We start from the raw sequence: 15130 nt of genomic DNA on the forward strand, positions 1-15130 counted from the left end.
AGAGATTAATTTTTGAAATGTAATTCTGAAGTCCCCAAGAGTGATTAGAATTGTTCTCCTATGTCCCATTCCAACTTAAACTTTACATTAATTGTATTTCATTAGGTTCTTGGTAGATACTTTTTACTAGCATAGTCATCTATTAGCATGAACATAAAGAAGAGTAGTCCTCCCCCAACTCTGGAGATAGAGTCCAGTTTTTTCCTTAAAGTAGTACTTGTAACTTGAGTTCTTTTGCCCTGTAGAAAAAGTTCATTGTTGGAACAAATAATTTTGTTATTTTTTATATAAGATTTATAGAGAGCTTTTGGAACTAAAGAAAAAAAAGGTAAAAAAAAACCCACCTAGCATGAGTCCACAGGCCAATTTTAGGTGAAGAGCTTATAATTTGTCTGATGGAAAGTTACTCAGTCCAATAAACAATACTAATACTAATTGATATGTCATTCTTTCAAGTACATCAACATTAACTAAATAGGCTTTTGTTGTCCCAGAGGTAAATAAGGCCACTAAACCCAGCCATACAGTGTTACTTGCTTATCCCAAATAAATAACAATGATTCATGCCTCCCTACCTTTGAACACACTGCTCTCTTTCCTGGAAGGCCTTCTCCTCCCTTCCTAATCTACCTATTATTTGTCCTCTATCAAATACTTGATTACTCAAACCCCAAACCCTCATTTTTTTCTCTTACATAAACATGTTTTACAGAAGTTCTATTGATCAGGTTATAGCCTAAAGAAATTGACTTCAGTTTCTTTGGGCAAACTAGACTTTTTTTTTTTTTTTTTTGTATTTTCACTGAACTGCTATGATCTTGGTCAAGCCACTTCATTTAGTGGATATTGAGGGCACTGCACTAAGCCCAGACGAATTTATAATCCAAGGAAGAAGACAATGATAAATAATTTACCCCTTACAGGAAATGCACAGTACACTTTTGGGCAATGTGAGATTTATGCATCAGACTATGTACAGCATCCTAGAAATCAGGGAAGTTACAGTTGACAGTGTCGAATGAACCTCAATCGATGATGCTGTTGAATCAGGGAAGATGCAGGGGAGACAGAAGTGGTATTAGACCTGGATTTTTTTTTTAAAAAAGTTTTTATTGCTTTCAGAGAGGAAGGGAGAGGAGAGACAGAAATGTCAAGGATGAAAGAGAATCATTGATTGGCTGCCTCCTGCATGCCCCCTACTGGGGATTTAGCCCACAACCTGGGCATGTGCCCTTGACTGGAACTGAACACAGTCAAGGCTGACGCCAAACCGGCCAGGGCTAGACCTGGATTCTTAACAATAACTAGGAGACTGATGTATACCTGGGGGTGATGTTAAAGATAACCAGAGTCTGACAGTAGTTAAAGCTGTAAAAACTGTATTTCATTAGTTTCTTGGCAGGTACTTTTTACTAGCATAGTCATCTATTAGCATGAACATAAAGAGGAGTAGTCCTCCCACAACTCTGGAGGTAAAAACAGATTTTATTCAGAAACTTAGGGGAAAAGAACCCTCAGTATAGTACTGGTCTCAATTGTCCTATTGCAATAGTTTCTGATAAAAATGTTTTTACAGTTTTAACAATTGTTTGGTTCTGGTTTTCTTCAAGGAGGGAGAGGGGAATGATTCCAGGTATTTCAGACAGAGGCAAAAGAATGAACAGATGCAAAAAGGAGTAGAGCAACTTAGGGAAAAAGTAAGTAGTAATCCGAAGAAAGCTGAGTGGTCTAGGAAAAGAGGCATTCTCTGCAGCCAGAGCCTCTAGACTCCTGTTGAGGAAGCGCCGAAGATGAGGAAAAGGAGGCTTCTTTCAGTAGACAGTGGAACTGTTGGGTGATCATTAGAAAATGAAGTGTTTTTCTGTTTATTCATGGGAGCACAAAGGGGAAAAGTAAGTTTGAACAAGATTACTTGGAAAGTTACGCCAAGAAGTTTGAACTTTATCCCGCGGAGCCCACTGGGACTTTTCTGAAATAACTTTTTTTTTATGACGGTGCTTTGGTCTCCGCAGATAATAGGCTGGAATGGCATGAAGCATCCCTCCTCTTGGCCTTGGTTTACTCATTTATACTAAGAAAAGACATGGTCCATTTGCCGTCTTAGGTCCCTTCCAACTTGACAGCCAGGTTCCCTGACTTCTCCCACGACCTGGGCCTGTGCTCCGCTCCCTTCTCGTCTTGGTGCAGGTGTCACCTCCCTCCTCCCTCCATTCTTAGGTGCTTTTTAGGCCGGTGTGCAGGCAGGGATGCGGGGGCCCGTCTCTGGAGTAAAACAAGCTCCCCTCCTCTGAGGCCCTTCATCCCAGGCAGCAGCACGTGGAGAGAAGCTGCCAGTCGCTTTTCTGCCCTGGTCTCTAAGGGTGGCTGGCCGACCCACCCCGGGCCACGCCACGCCAGCCGGGAGGACAGCCGGAGTCCGCCCCTTGCGCGTCCCTGGCTCCCTGCCGGACCAAAGGCTGTGAGCTCCGCGGCCACCAAGCTCCGCCGCGACCCTCCGGAGGGCTGGGCTCCCAACCTACCGGCTTCCGCGGACGCCGCGGGCCTGCGGGCCCACAGCCAAAGAGCCTGCGAGGCCAGAGGGGCAGCTCCACCCGGGAGCTCGCCGGGCGCGGCGTCGGTGTCACGTGAGGCAGCCTGGCCACGTGACCCGGAGGCCCCGCCCCGCGCCCCCCAGGCGGCCCTCGGCAGTGAGTCTCCTGCAGCCGAGCTTCCGAGGTTCCCGCGGCGCTCCCGGCGGCTGGGCCCGGCGGACGGCGAGCGGCAGCGGCTGGCCTCCAGGTAGCGGGTGAGTCGCGGGCCGAGCTCGCAGAGGCCGCTCTCGCTCCTCCCCTTCTCTGCCGCGTTCCCCGCCGCTGCCGGGCCGCGTGCCCCGTTACTCCCGCTCCCTCCCTTCTCCCCTCCGGCAGCGGGTTCCGGCCCGCGGGTCCGCACTGTCAGCACCTCCGCTGGCATGTCTTCCAGGTGGAGGAAAGGGGTGCGGTGAGGGAAAGTTTTCCTGGAGCTGCAGGGACGCGGTTTTGCTCCTAGTTGGAGGCTGTCGCAGCTCTGACAGACACCCGCTCGACCCTCCGCGTCCCCCTTCGGCCCTTGCTCTCTAGAATCTAGTCTAGATCCGAGCATCTCCGCCTCCGCAGGGGAGGGTAGTGGTGTCACGGAGCATATTCTTCGCTTTTTCCCATCCTCCACAACACGGACTCCACGAAGGGCCGTTCACACAGTAGGGACCTTTATGCAGGCGTGCGGTTAGCGGAGTGAAATGACATTTCTCTAGTCCTGCCTCAAATGAACTACCTGTTCTATCGAAGGGAGGCACGCTCCGTTCTGCTTTCGGAAGTGGCCTTTGTTTATATTTATTTGCACGTGAGACACTCCGAAGTCATCTGCTGCAGAACTTTCTGCAATTGGGGTTTACAATTTTGTAAGTCAATATTGTAATAATGCTTGAAAAACCTAGATTCGTTGTCTTATTTGTCTTTGGCCTATTCTTTTTGGGGAGAGAATTATAGCCTTTGGAGGCAAAAACTGAGTTTCTGAACTGGTGTGCATTGTGGGATCATAGCATCAAAACATCCAGGTAAATAATGCTGAAAGGAATGGAAAAATGATTCAACCCTGACGGTGGTTTACAGTGTGCTTTAAACTTCAGTAAGTATCCATTCGAAGTGAGCACTGGCTAAATTTCACCTCTTCGAACTTCTCTCGGGTTGAGTATGTAACTGTATATTTAGATTCTATTAATATAGCAGTTAATCTAGGGCCCAGATATCTTTTAATCCATTGTGTGAATACCAGTCTATTTATTAATACTTTTAGACGTCTACCCTCTAGTCTCTTTCTCTTAAAGAGGAAGGATATTAGTCATTAAAAAGATTTCCGCAGTGATTGAATGTGATCCAAGTGATCCAGTTCTGAGAGTTTCAGAAAACAGCCATAAAAACCAAAGCTATCAAGTTTTCAGCTTAATTTAAAAAAAAAATTATTTTTAAATTAAAGAGTGCCTGCATGTTCCAGCAAGAGCTTGGCTCCATCTTAATAATCAGCAGCTCAAGCTGGAAAGCCTGAGACAGTGTTCTTTAACTGAAAGTCAGTGTGGTGATAAAACTGAAGGGAAGTCAAAGACCTTTATTATTATTATTATACTATTACTTCTGAGTGTACTACATTCAGTGTCATCCATGGAAACAAGCTTTGGGCCCTCAAGGAGTCTAGAGGCTAGGCTGGGCATTAGAACACACTTTTTAGATACTCTGTGGTTTAAAAAAAAGTCTAAAAGTGTTTCATATTGTGTATGTGTTGAGGAATTCACAGGAGACACGTGATGACTATTGTCTGCATTTAACCAGAATAGACTTCCTTGAGGAGGTCAGTTAATCAAATAATTATCTAAATCAATTATGTAGTTGATCTACTGTATGAACTTAATTTTTAAAAATTTCCAAGTACATTAAGTCCACAATATAGACTTATTTTTTTTTAATTTTGGAAAGAAAAAATAAAATTTAGAAAATATGAAGCAGAAAGAAGAATGTACTTACCTGTGATTATACTATCTAAAAATAACAACAGTTAACATTTTTGAGTATAAGTCCTTTTCACTATGCATATTTAATGGGTTGCCATATTCAGATATTGAGATTTCAGATTATAAGAGATACTGTGATATCCAAACTAAACTTATTCCTGAGTCTAGGAGAGCCAGTAGCAGAAGTTTGAGTATTGAAGAACTTAGCCAAATCTCTTTGATTCTTGAGTTTTGATAGAGTTTGGATAGCAAGAGTTCAAATAGCTGGAGATACTTCTATATCTTTTTTAGTGTTATATATACTTTTAAAAATGAGATCATACTCATGTACACATAATAATTAAAAAGTGTTAAATCACTTCTGGAGATGAGGAATCCCTTCCAGGGAGACTATACTCAGGCCACTCTTGCAGGGTAGCATCTGTCTTTCCCACAATCCCCAAAAAGGTTTCTCAGATTAGCAGGGGAAAAATCTTTGCTGAGATATGCTTTTCAGTGCTTAAGGAAAAATTCTAGTTTTGGAAATAGACAAAGCCTATCCTCTCTCTAGTGCAGTGGTTCTCAACCTTGGCTGCACATTAGAATCACCTGGGAATCTTTTTAAAATCCTGATTTCTGGGCCTCATCCTCCGGAAATTCTGTTTCTTTGTGACTAATGTTGTGGCCTCACCCCATAACAAAGAAACAGAATTTCCGGAGGATGAGGCCCAGAAATCAGGATTTTAAAAAGATTCCCAGGTGATTCTAATGTGCAGCCAAGGTTGAGAACCACTGGTATAGAGGCTTGGAGGCTTGGGCTAAACTAGGTGAAGAGTGAGATCACCTGAAGTGGCCCAGAGAGCTATGCCTGTTTCAGCCCCAGTTAAGTTCCCCCAGTGCCTGTCACCTGAGGAGTAATCCCAGCTGAGTCCATCAAAACACAGGACTGAGAGATATAACGTTGTTTTAAGCCACTGAGTTTGGGGATGGTGTATTATTTAGTAAAAGATAACTGAAACAGAGAACCAAGATGGTGGCATAGATAAATGCTGGTACTTGCTGCCTCCTACAACCACATCAAAATTACAACTAAAATACAGAACTGCCTGAAATCTGGCTGAATGGAAGGCCTACAACTAGAGAAGTAAAGAAGAAAGTACATCAAGATTGGTAGGAGGGATGGAGGCACAGGAGGGGCTAGTCCCACACCCATGTGTGGTGTTTTTTTAATTGGGAGGGATATCTCCAAGCCCTCCTGTGAGAAGCAGAGGGTCCCAGCCCCACACCAGCCCATAGCCCAAGGTTCCAGAGCTGGGAAGAGAAGTCCCTGTAACTTTGGACTATAAAAACCAGTAAATATTGTGGTTGAGTGACACGGAAGCTGCTGGAGTCCCAAGTGTTCCTCTTAAAGGGCCAGAGCACAAACTTACATGATCCCGCCTCCTCTGAGCTCCAGAGCTGAACGGCGACATTGGGAGAATCCAGGGACATCCGGGGAGGAACTGAACTATCTGGCATCAGGACAGGAACTTGGGGGTGGCTTTCTCCCACATAGGGGTACTCACAGGATTCATTGCTCCTGTGCTGGGACCTCCACCATCGCAGAGCTGACTGGCAGTCATATCTCAGTTTCCATCAGTGTGGCTCACACTGTTCACTCTTGTGATTCCCTGAGATCCCATCCCATCTTATTTGCAACCACACCCAAGCTGTTTGCAGCGGCTTTTCCATATGAATGGCCTGTCCTGACTCAGACTTCAGACTTTTCTAAAATCTCTCAAACAAGTAGCAGCTGGCATCAAACCTATCAATAAAGGCCCAGGACTAGGCACTAGCAGTAGTCTGCCTTGCTTCACAGCTGGGCCTTGCCTGGACACTTCCTACCTCAATACAAGTAGCAGCCATCTACGTATCTCTCTATAGCTCCTGCCAGGTGGCCCCAGGCAGTGGCTGACTTTGCACCTCCTGGGATGCACCAGAGCCAGTACATCTATTGGGCAGCTTCAGACCATACCAGGTTGCAACTTTACACTTCCACACTCAAGGCACCAAGGCCCCATTGAAGCAAGTCCTGCTCCATAGAGATGTCTTCTGCACAGCAGCTCTCCTACTGTAGTCACAACTGGTCCTCACATCCAGTTGGCCTGGAGGTCAACTCCTCCCAGTGATGCCAACAGCAATCAAGGTTCAACTACAGCAAGACTGTGCACACAGCCCACATAGGGGCACCCTTAGAGTGTCTAACTCAGGTGACAGGAGGCTGAGCCACTAATACACAAGGCCACTCTACCAATTCCAGGAAACATAGCAGCTCTACCTAGAAATACATAGAAACAGCCAAAATGCAGAGACAAAGCAACATGTCACAAATTAAAGAAATGGAAGCAAGCAAAATATTGGATACAGAGTTCAAAACAATGGTTGTAAGGTTACTCAAGGGTCTTAATGAAAGCTATAAGGGACTTAATGAGAGCTTCAAGGAATTAATAAGAGCTTCAAGGTACTTAGTGAGATTTTCAAGGATCTTGTGAGAATGTCAAAGACATGGAAAAGGACCAGTCAGAAACAAAGCATATACTAACTGAAATCCTATATTATAAAAGCCTAATATGCTAAGTGTTTGGTTGACCGGTTGGCTGTTCAACCAATCAAAGCATAATATGCTAATGATATGCTAAGGATGCTCAACTGCTTGCTATGATGTGCACTGACCACTAGAGGTGCAGATAGTCAATGGGTCAACCAGTTGCTATGATGTGCACTGACGACCAGGGGGCAGATTCTCCAATCAGTAGGTTAGCTTGCTGCTGGGGTCCGGCCAATTGGGACTGAGCGAGATGGGCCGGATACACCCTGGAGCTCTCCTGTAGTCTCTCCCTGGCTGGCCAACCTCCCACATTCCTCCCTGGCCCCGATCGTGCACCAGTGGGGTCCCTGACCTGGCTTGTGCCCTCTTGCAATTTGGGATCCCTTTGGGGATGTCAGCCAGTTTTTGGCTTGATCCCGCAGGCCAGGCCGAGGGACCCCACTGGTGCACAAATTTGTGCATTGGGCCTCTAGTAAAGAATAATTTACAGGGATTCAATAGTAGAGTGGAGGATTCTGAGGATCACATAAACAATTTGGAATATGAGGAAGCAAAAAACATCCAATCAGAAGAGCAAAACGAAAAAAAATCTAAAAATATGAAGATAGTGTAAGTAGCCTCAAGGACAGCTTCAAGCATACCAACATTCGCATTATAGGGGTGCCAGAAGGAGAAGAGAGAGAGCAAGATATTGAAAATCTATTTGAAGCAATGACGAAAACCCCCTCTACCTGGTGAAAGAAATAGATTAACAAGCCCAGGAAGCAAAGAGATTCCCATACAAGAGGAACCCAAACAGGCCCACATCAAGACATATCATAATGAAAATGCCAAGGGTTAAAGTCAAAGAGAGAATCTTAAAAGCAGCAAGAGAAAAGCAGTTAGTTACCTACAAGGGAGAACCCATAGACTGTCAGCTGATTTCTCAACAGAAACTTTGCAGGCCAGAAGGGAGTGGCAAGAAATACTCAAAGTGATGAATAGCAAGAACCTACAATTAAGATTACTGTACCCAGCAAAGCTATCATTTAGAATTGAAGGTCAGATAAAGAGGTTCACAGACAAGAAAATGCTAAAGGAGTTCATCACCACTAAACCAGTATCATGAAATGTTGAAAGATATTCTTTAAGAAGAGGAGGAAGAAGAAGATGGAGGAGGGGGAGAGGGAAAGGAGGAGAAGCAGGAGAAAAATATGAACAATAAAATGGCAATAAATACATATTATCAACAATTGAATATAAAAATCAAACAAAAAAGAAATCGAACAAAAGAAACTGATGTATACTAGTAAATAGAATCTGAGGCATAGAAACATGGAACAGACTGGTGAATCTCAGAGGGAATTGGTGAAGGGGGTACAGGAAGAGATTAACCAAAGATAAGACAATAGGGTGGTGAAGGCCTGGGTTGGGAAGGAAACCGGTGGAGGGAGGCAATGGAGGGGAAAAGCGGGAACTTCTGTAATACTCTCAACAACAAAGATTAAAAAAAAAATACAGTGGGGCCTTGACTTACGAGTGTCCCAACTAACGAGTTTTTTGAGATACAAACCGTCTCTCGGCCGATTTTTTGCTTTGAGTTGCGAGCTAAAATTCGGGTTACGAGCCAGCTTTAGATACCCCACCGCTAGGTGGCGCAGCGAACGTCACAGTGAACGCCACAACATCAGCCCAGCATCATGTGTCTCACTCGTTCACTGTTGATTTGACATACGAGTAATTTGAGTTACGAGCTCCGTCACGGAACGCATTAAACTCCTAAGTCAAGGCCCCACTGTAATTAAAAACTGAAATAACAACTAGTGCCTTGTGCCATAAAATCCTTGATTTAAATCTGGTTCACATATAAGTCAGTCCCAAGATGTGACCCCTGAGCACAAAACTGATATGCAGCAGCATGCTTTATTGATATATTTCTAAATTAATTAAATATATTACATAGGGATGTACTTATTGAATTAGTTAAACCAGACTGGCTATGTCTCATACTCCTCAAAGTAAAATAAGTAAAATATTATTTTCTTTTATGTAATTGTTCATTATTTGTATACTAGGGGTACAGTGCACGAATTCGTGCACCTTGAAAGGAACTGTAGGCCACAAGGCTGCGGTGGGCACAGGGGCAGGTCTTGGCCCATCCTCCACACCCCTGCCTCGCACCTTCCGCAGTGGCCCCTGGTCCCCTGTCTGCCGGCAGCCCCATTCCTATGCTGCTGCTCCCACATGCTGACGGTGCTGGTCCCGCTCGCACCCACTGATGGCGCAGAGCGATTGGGGCCGGTGCCGGCAGCGGGTGCGAGCAGCGGCTGCTGCCCCAATCACCCCTCAGGAGCAGGGGGAGGTGGAGAAGCCCTCAGGGGCGATCGGGGCTGGCAGCCACTGCTCGCACCCACTAATGGCTCCAACAGTTGGCACCGGTGCCAGGTGCCGACAGCAGGTGCAAATGGTGGCTCCAGCACCGGCTGTGGGTGTGAGCGGGACCGGCGCTGGCAGTGAGTGCAAGAGGTGGCTGCCAGTCCCAGTCGCCCTTCAGGAGCAGGGGGAGGTGGAAAAGCCCGGTGGGGTGATCGGGGCTGGTGCTGGCAGTGAGTGTGAGTGCTGGGCAGGACCACGGCGCGCGGGAGCAAAGAATTTTCAGTAACTACCAGAGGCTCACCCCAGTGACAGCAACTGATGCCCCACCTTGGTCTGGTGCCCCCGCTCACCTGTTCTACCATCCCACCACGGCTGAGCGCCATGTTCTGCACTCTGCCGCCTGCTGCCGACGCCTGCTATGTTCTGCGTGTGCCCCCTGGTGGTCAGTGCATGTCATAGTGACCGGTTGTTTGGTTGTTCGGTTCCGCCGTTCGGTCCTATTAGGGTTTTATGTGTGTGTGTATATATATATATATATATATATATATATATATATATATATATATATATATATAGATGATTGTTATCAGTCTTAAGTTAGTGTTTTGTGATACGATTCTGACATGTTTTAAAGGAATTACTCATTATTGTAATGACAGATGTGTGGTGTTTCTTTCAGTTTATATTTGATGAATTTAGCAACTGATGATTTTAGCCTAAGTACAAATGTCAGATCTGCTGCAGTGGACACATGTGGTCAAGGAGAGTGAATCTGATGTAAACTGTCACTTCCAAAGTGTATGTTACAGGACTTTAAACACAAAAATGATGGAATTTTCAGGTGCACTTATGTCATTACTTCTAAATGAGAAAATCCTCTGAGCAACTTCCCATTCAAATTCTGGTTAGATCAGTTAAAAAAAAAAAAAAACAAGCCATGACCGGTGTGGCTTAGTTGTTTGGGCATCATCCCATGCACCAAGGGGTTGCCGATTCAATTCCCAGTCAGGGTACATGCCCGGGTTGCGGGCTCGATCCTGGTTGGGGGCATGTGTGAGGGAGCTGATCGATGTTTTGCTCTCACATTGGTGTCTCTGTCTCCCTCTCCCGTTTTTTCAATCTAAATATCAATTTTAAAAAATCTTTAAAAAATAAAATAAAATTTTAAAACGCAACAGCTCTTTCCTGGAGAATGAAATCTCACAGGAGTTTAGATGGGTAGAATACCTCTACATACTTATGGTCTCCTAATTTCCACTGGGTTTCACTGGGTTGTCTCAACATATCATCAGGTTTCCCTGGTCCAGTGCTCTTTCTCATCCTCCCTAGTGACTGCTTCAGGCTTCGCCACCTCTTTTTGTTGCTATTCCACTCCACTTTCTATTGCTACCTCCGCTCTTACCATTAACAGGAAACTTGCTTCACTGGGAAAAATAGGGGATCTCATAGAGAATGTGCCCAAATGCAAATCAAACCACTAGAATGACTATAATAAAAAAGACAGTGTTGGTGAGATTATTGAGAAATTGGGACACTCATAAATTGCTGATAGAAAAAAAAGCAGACTCAGTGGACTATCATTAGATGGTTAGGTAGGGGGGCCGGGATGGGGGGAGGGAGGAAGGAATTGTTCCAACTTCTGGCTCCCCAAACATTAAACTCATTTTCATTCATATCCATCCTTTCCTTTTTCTTGTGTTTTAATGGAATATTCCCCCCACCCCCCTTTCTATGGCTTACCTACATTTCTGCTTCAGATCCCATTCCCTGTTACTTTCTCAGAAACCTTATTTAGTTGTCTTCTCTCTCTTTCTACTGGGTCCTTTCCATTGACATTTAAACATTTTCACATCTCTAACATGTTTAAAACAAAAAGATCACCTAAAGTGTGTCCTTCAACCCTAGCCCATTTTTCAATTAGTACCCTATTTCACTTTTTCCCTTCACTTGAACAAGTTGTTTATACTCTTCTGCACTTTCACACGCTCCTCATCCTGTTGCAATCTGGCCTTGTCCACCCACAACCTCCCTGAAACTCTTCTAGTAATCTCCTTTGTGTGATGCTCATGTCCCTAGGCTTCCATGACACTCTTCTCCTGGTTTTCTTCCTACTCTGCCTGTTTCTGCACAGTCTCTTCTATGGAATATCCTTGTCCCTTTGCTGTCGGAGTTTCTTAGAGTTCTGTCCAAGATCATCGTCTCTTTTTTTTTTTAATTAAATCTTTATTCAGATTATTACATTTGTTCCTCTTTCCCCCCCCCCCCCATAACTCCCCTCCTCCCAGTTCCCGCCCCACCCTCCGCCCTCACTCCCCACCCACTGTCCTCATCCATAGGTGCACGATTTTTGTTCAGTCTCTTCCAGCATCTCCCACACCCCTTTTTCCCCCCAAGAATAGTCCATTCCCTTTCTATGTCCCTGATTCTATTATAATCACCAGTTCATTCTGTTCATCAGATTATGTATTCCCTTGATTCTTAGATTCACTTGTTGATAGATGCATATTTGTTGTTCATATTTTGTATCTTTACCTTTTTCTTCCTCTTCCTCTTCTTAAAGGATACCTTTCAGCATTTCATATAATCCTGGTTTGGTGGTGATGAACTCCTTTAGCTTTTCCTTATCTGTGAAGCTCTTTATCTGACCTTCAATTCTGAGTGATAGCTTTGCTGGATAAAGTAATCTTGGTTGTAGGTTCTTGGTATTCATCACTTTGAATATTTCTTGCCATTCCCTTCTGGCCTGCAAAGTTTCTGTTGAGAAATCAGCTGACAGTCGTATGGGTATTCCCTTGTAGGTAACTGAGTTTCTTTCTCTTGCTGTTTTTAAGATTCTCTCTTTATCTTTTGCTCTTGGCATTTTAATGATGATGTGTCTTGGTGTGGTCCTCTTTGGATTCCTTTTGTTTGGGGTTCTCTGCGCTTCCTGGACTTGTAAGTCTATTTCTTTCACCAGGTGGGGGAAGTTTTCTGTCATTATTTCTTCAAGTAGGTTTTCAATATCTTGCTCTCTCTCATCTTCTGGCACCCCTATAATTCTGATGTTGGTACGCTTGAAGCTGTCCCAGAGGCTCCTTACACTATCCTCGCATTTTTGGATTCTTTTTTCATTTTGCTTTTCCGGTTGGGTGTTTTTTGCTTCCTCGCATTTCAAATCATTGACTTGATTCTTGCGCTCCTCTGGTCTGCTGTCGGGAGTCTCAGAATTTGACTTCAGCACTGAGCCTCCTCTGAGTGTCCGTATGCGTTTCTCTTTCCTCCTAGTTGTAGGACTTCCACTCAGCCAGCGTTCCTGTGGTTCTGGGTGATGTCCGGTCCGTCTTTTAGTTTCACTTTGGAAGTAGTTGTTCAAAGCAGCAAACTCCAGCATTAACCTATGCTGCCATCTTGGTTCTCTTATTGTTTAAATACATTCTTATTGATGTCAGAGAGGAAGAGAGAGGGAGAGAGAAACATCAATGAGAGAGTCATGGATCGGCTGCCAGACAGGTGCTACTCGGCACATTTCATTGGATCCGGTCACAGTCGCTGAGGCTGCTGCCTGACGGACAGACGGTGGCGCCTGAATGGCTGCAGGTGCCCGGGCTGCACAGGGTTGGGAGGCCATCGTCTCTTCTTATTCCACACACTTTTCCAGATTTCCAAATCTCCAATCCATATCTTCATATTTATAAATCTATCTCTTGGACATATCTACTTTGATATCCCACAGGTAGCTAAACTTAAAATGTCCAGAGAATCATTCCCCATTTCCCTTTGAAACTTGCTGTATTCTCTGTTAGAGTGAGTAGCATTACAGTTCACTCAGTTACTTAATTTGACAGTCTGTGTGTAATCCCTTGGCTCTGCCTTTCTCTTATCTAGCTCCTTTCTCCCATTCAGTCAATTACTCTTGAGTCTGTCTCTTGTCCAGTTTTCTCCATTTCCATTTCCCCCATATAGGCTTCCATTCTTTCGTGGCTTACTGCAGCCACCTTAGGCTCCCTCTAAGCACTCCTACTTCATCCCCATCTAATCTCTAATTTCAGCCAGAATAATCTTTAACAGACATACATCTAATCATGCCAATTCCCTGCTTACAATCCTCCAGTGATTACATGTTGCTCTTAGGATAAAATCTAAGCTTTTTGGCTGCAGCCCTGCTAAATTTCTTTCAGTTCCTCCACCAGACCTTTACCTGGCATGTATATTCACTATTCCAGGTGCCTGCCATCTTTTCAGGTAGTTGACACTTCCCATTTCTGATACTTCTATAGCACCCGAACTTCACCATTGTAGCACTGGCCACACTGTGGTGAGCATATGTTTATGTCTAGACCCCGTTACTGCATGTAAGTTCTGCTGGGGGTTCAGGTGGTGGTGGTGGTGTTGGCTCTGTGTTCTGTTTACCTAGAGGACATTAGGTAAACATTTCTTGAATGAATAGAGTATGGTTCTGCATGTCCGTTGCTGGAATTTTAGTTTGGTTTTAGGCCAACATAGGGTACAGCTGGTACTTTTCATACAGCAAAAACTAGTAGATAAAATCACTTTAGAGTGATCCATGTAGAAAAGGTTCATAATATCATAAATAGATTTGAACTTAGGCCCCTCCATTCCAGCCTTGGACTCATTAGAAAAATAAAATGATGTATTCTTGTGTTCAAGTCATTCCTTTAACTTGTTGACCCATCTATTTTTATTGTGGACTATTTTGTGGCCCCTGTGTGTTTGGTGCAACAAAAAACAAAATTGTGGAAGAACATTATTTTGAATGATGGTGGGTTTTTGTTTGTTTGTTTCCTTTTGAAAATAAAAGTTTCTCATAAAAGCAATTCTTTTATAAGATCACAGTCAGCTTCACAATCCTGGATTTGTTATTTTTTGCTGCTAATACTATTGCCATTTGGTTTGTTTGCTTTTCTAACCTGAGCACATAGCTTCTGTAGAATTATTTCTTCACTTACAATGAGCCGTCAAATTCCCTATATCCTAGAATTGCCTAAAGTTTTTGTGCAATGAAATGAAAACAGTCCCTTGGATAATGAGGCTGAAGAATTGCTTCCAGAGGCCATTATTACAAATTGTGCTTCAAGTCAAGCAGCCTACTGGCAAAGGAAGTGACAGTTGTCCTTTTAAATGAGTGATGACTTTGAACAAAATTGATGAGACAAAGAGCAGTCACTGTGTTAGGAAATTCTAAAACAAGCAGTGGTGCTGTTTTTAAGTGAAGGTAGGATAACTTTGCCACCTGTACAGCTGCATCTTAATGAAGGGTGGCATAAAGTCTTGGAGAATGTTACATCCTCAGAGCCCTTTAGTCTTTGTGGAATTTGACAAGTATTCAGGACATTCCTCTTTCCCTTTCATTATTTTAGTATGGTTAGTTTGCAGAAAAGAGAAGTGGATGACAGCTGTTCTAGCAGCTGGGGCAGTAACAACATTACTGTCTTAGCAAATCTCTGAAACTTTGTTTCTTTGTAGTATTTATACTATAGAAAGGGTGAGAATTTTGAGGCTGATCATATCTTAGAGGTTTGTCTGGTCCTAGGAAATACATTTTGTGTCTAAATCAGTGGTGTAGCATCTGCTCATTCTCAAAAAGCTCATCAGAATAAGTATGGAAGAGATCCATAAGAGTAACATTTGGCTCTTCTGTAATCTGAGACGTTTTTTGAATTGCTTTTGCTGTAACAAGTTGTAAAGTT

The 15130-nt window shown here is 43.9% G+C and overlaps 1 protein-coding gene across 7 annotated transcripts in view; it reads left to right on the plus strand.

The window, feature by feature from the left end:
* Positions 1-2637: 2637 nt before the first annotated feature.
* Positions 2638-15130, plus strand: part of RCBTB1 (RCC1 and BTB domain containing protein 1) — a 72221-nt gene continuing 59728 nt past the window's right edge. For 3 of the 7 annotated variants that reach the window (XM_059684586.1, XM_059684587.1, XM_059684589.1), the window contains exon 1: positions 2643-2785. The gene's annotated coding sequence lies outside the window, so the exon portion shown is untranslated. Of the gene's footprint in view, positions 2786-15130 lie in introns of all 7 variants that reach the window. The other 4 variants (XR_009451331.1, XM_059684583.1, XM_059684584.1 and 1 more) reach the window with 3 other exon arrangements.

This window comes from Myotis daubentonii, chromosome 2, assembly GCF_963259705.1.
Source record: "Myotis daubentonii chromosome 2, mMyoDau2.1, whole genome shotgun sequence".
Lineage (NCBI taxonomy): Eukaryota > Metazoa > Chordata > Mammalia > Chiroptera > Vespertilionidae > Myotis > Myotis daubentonii.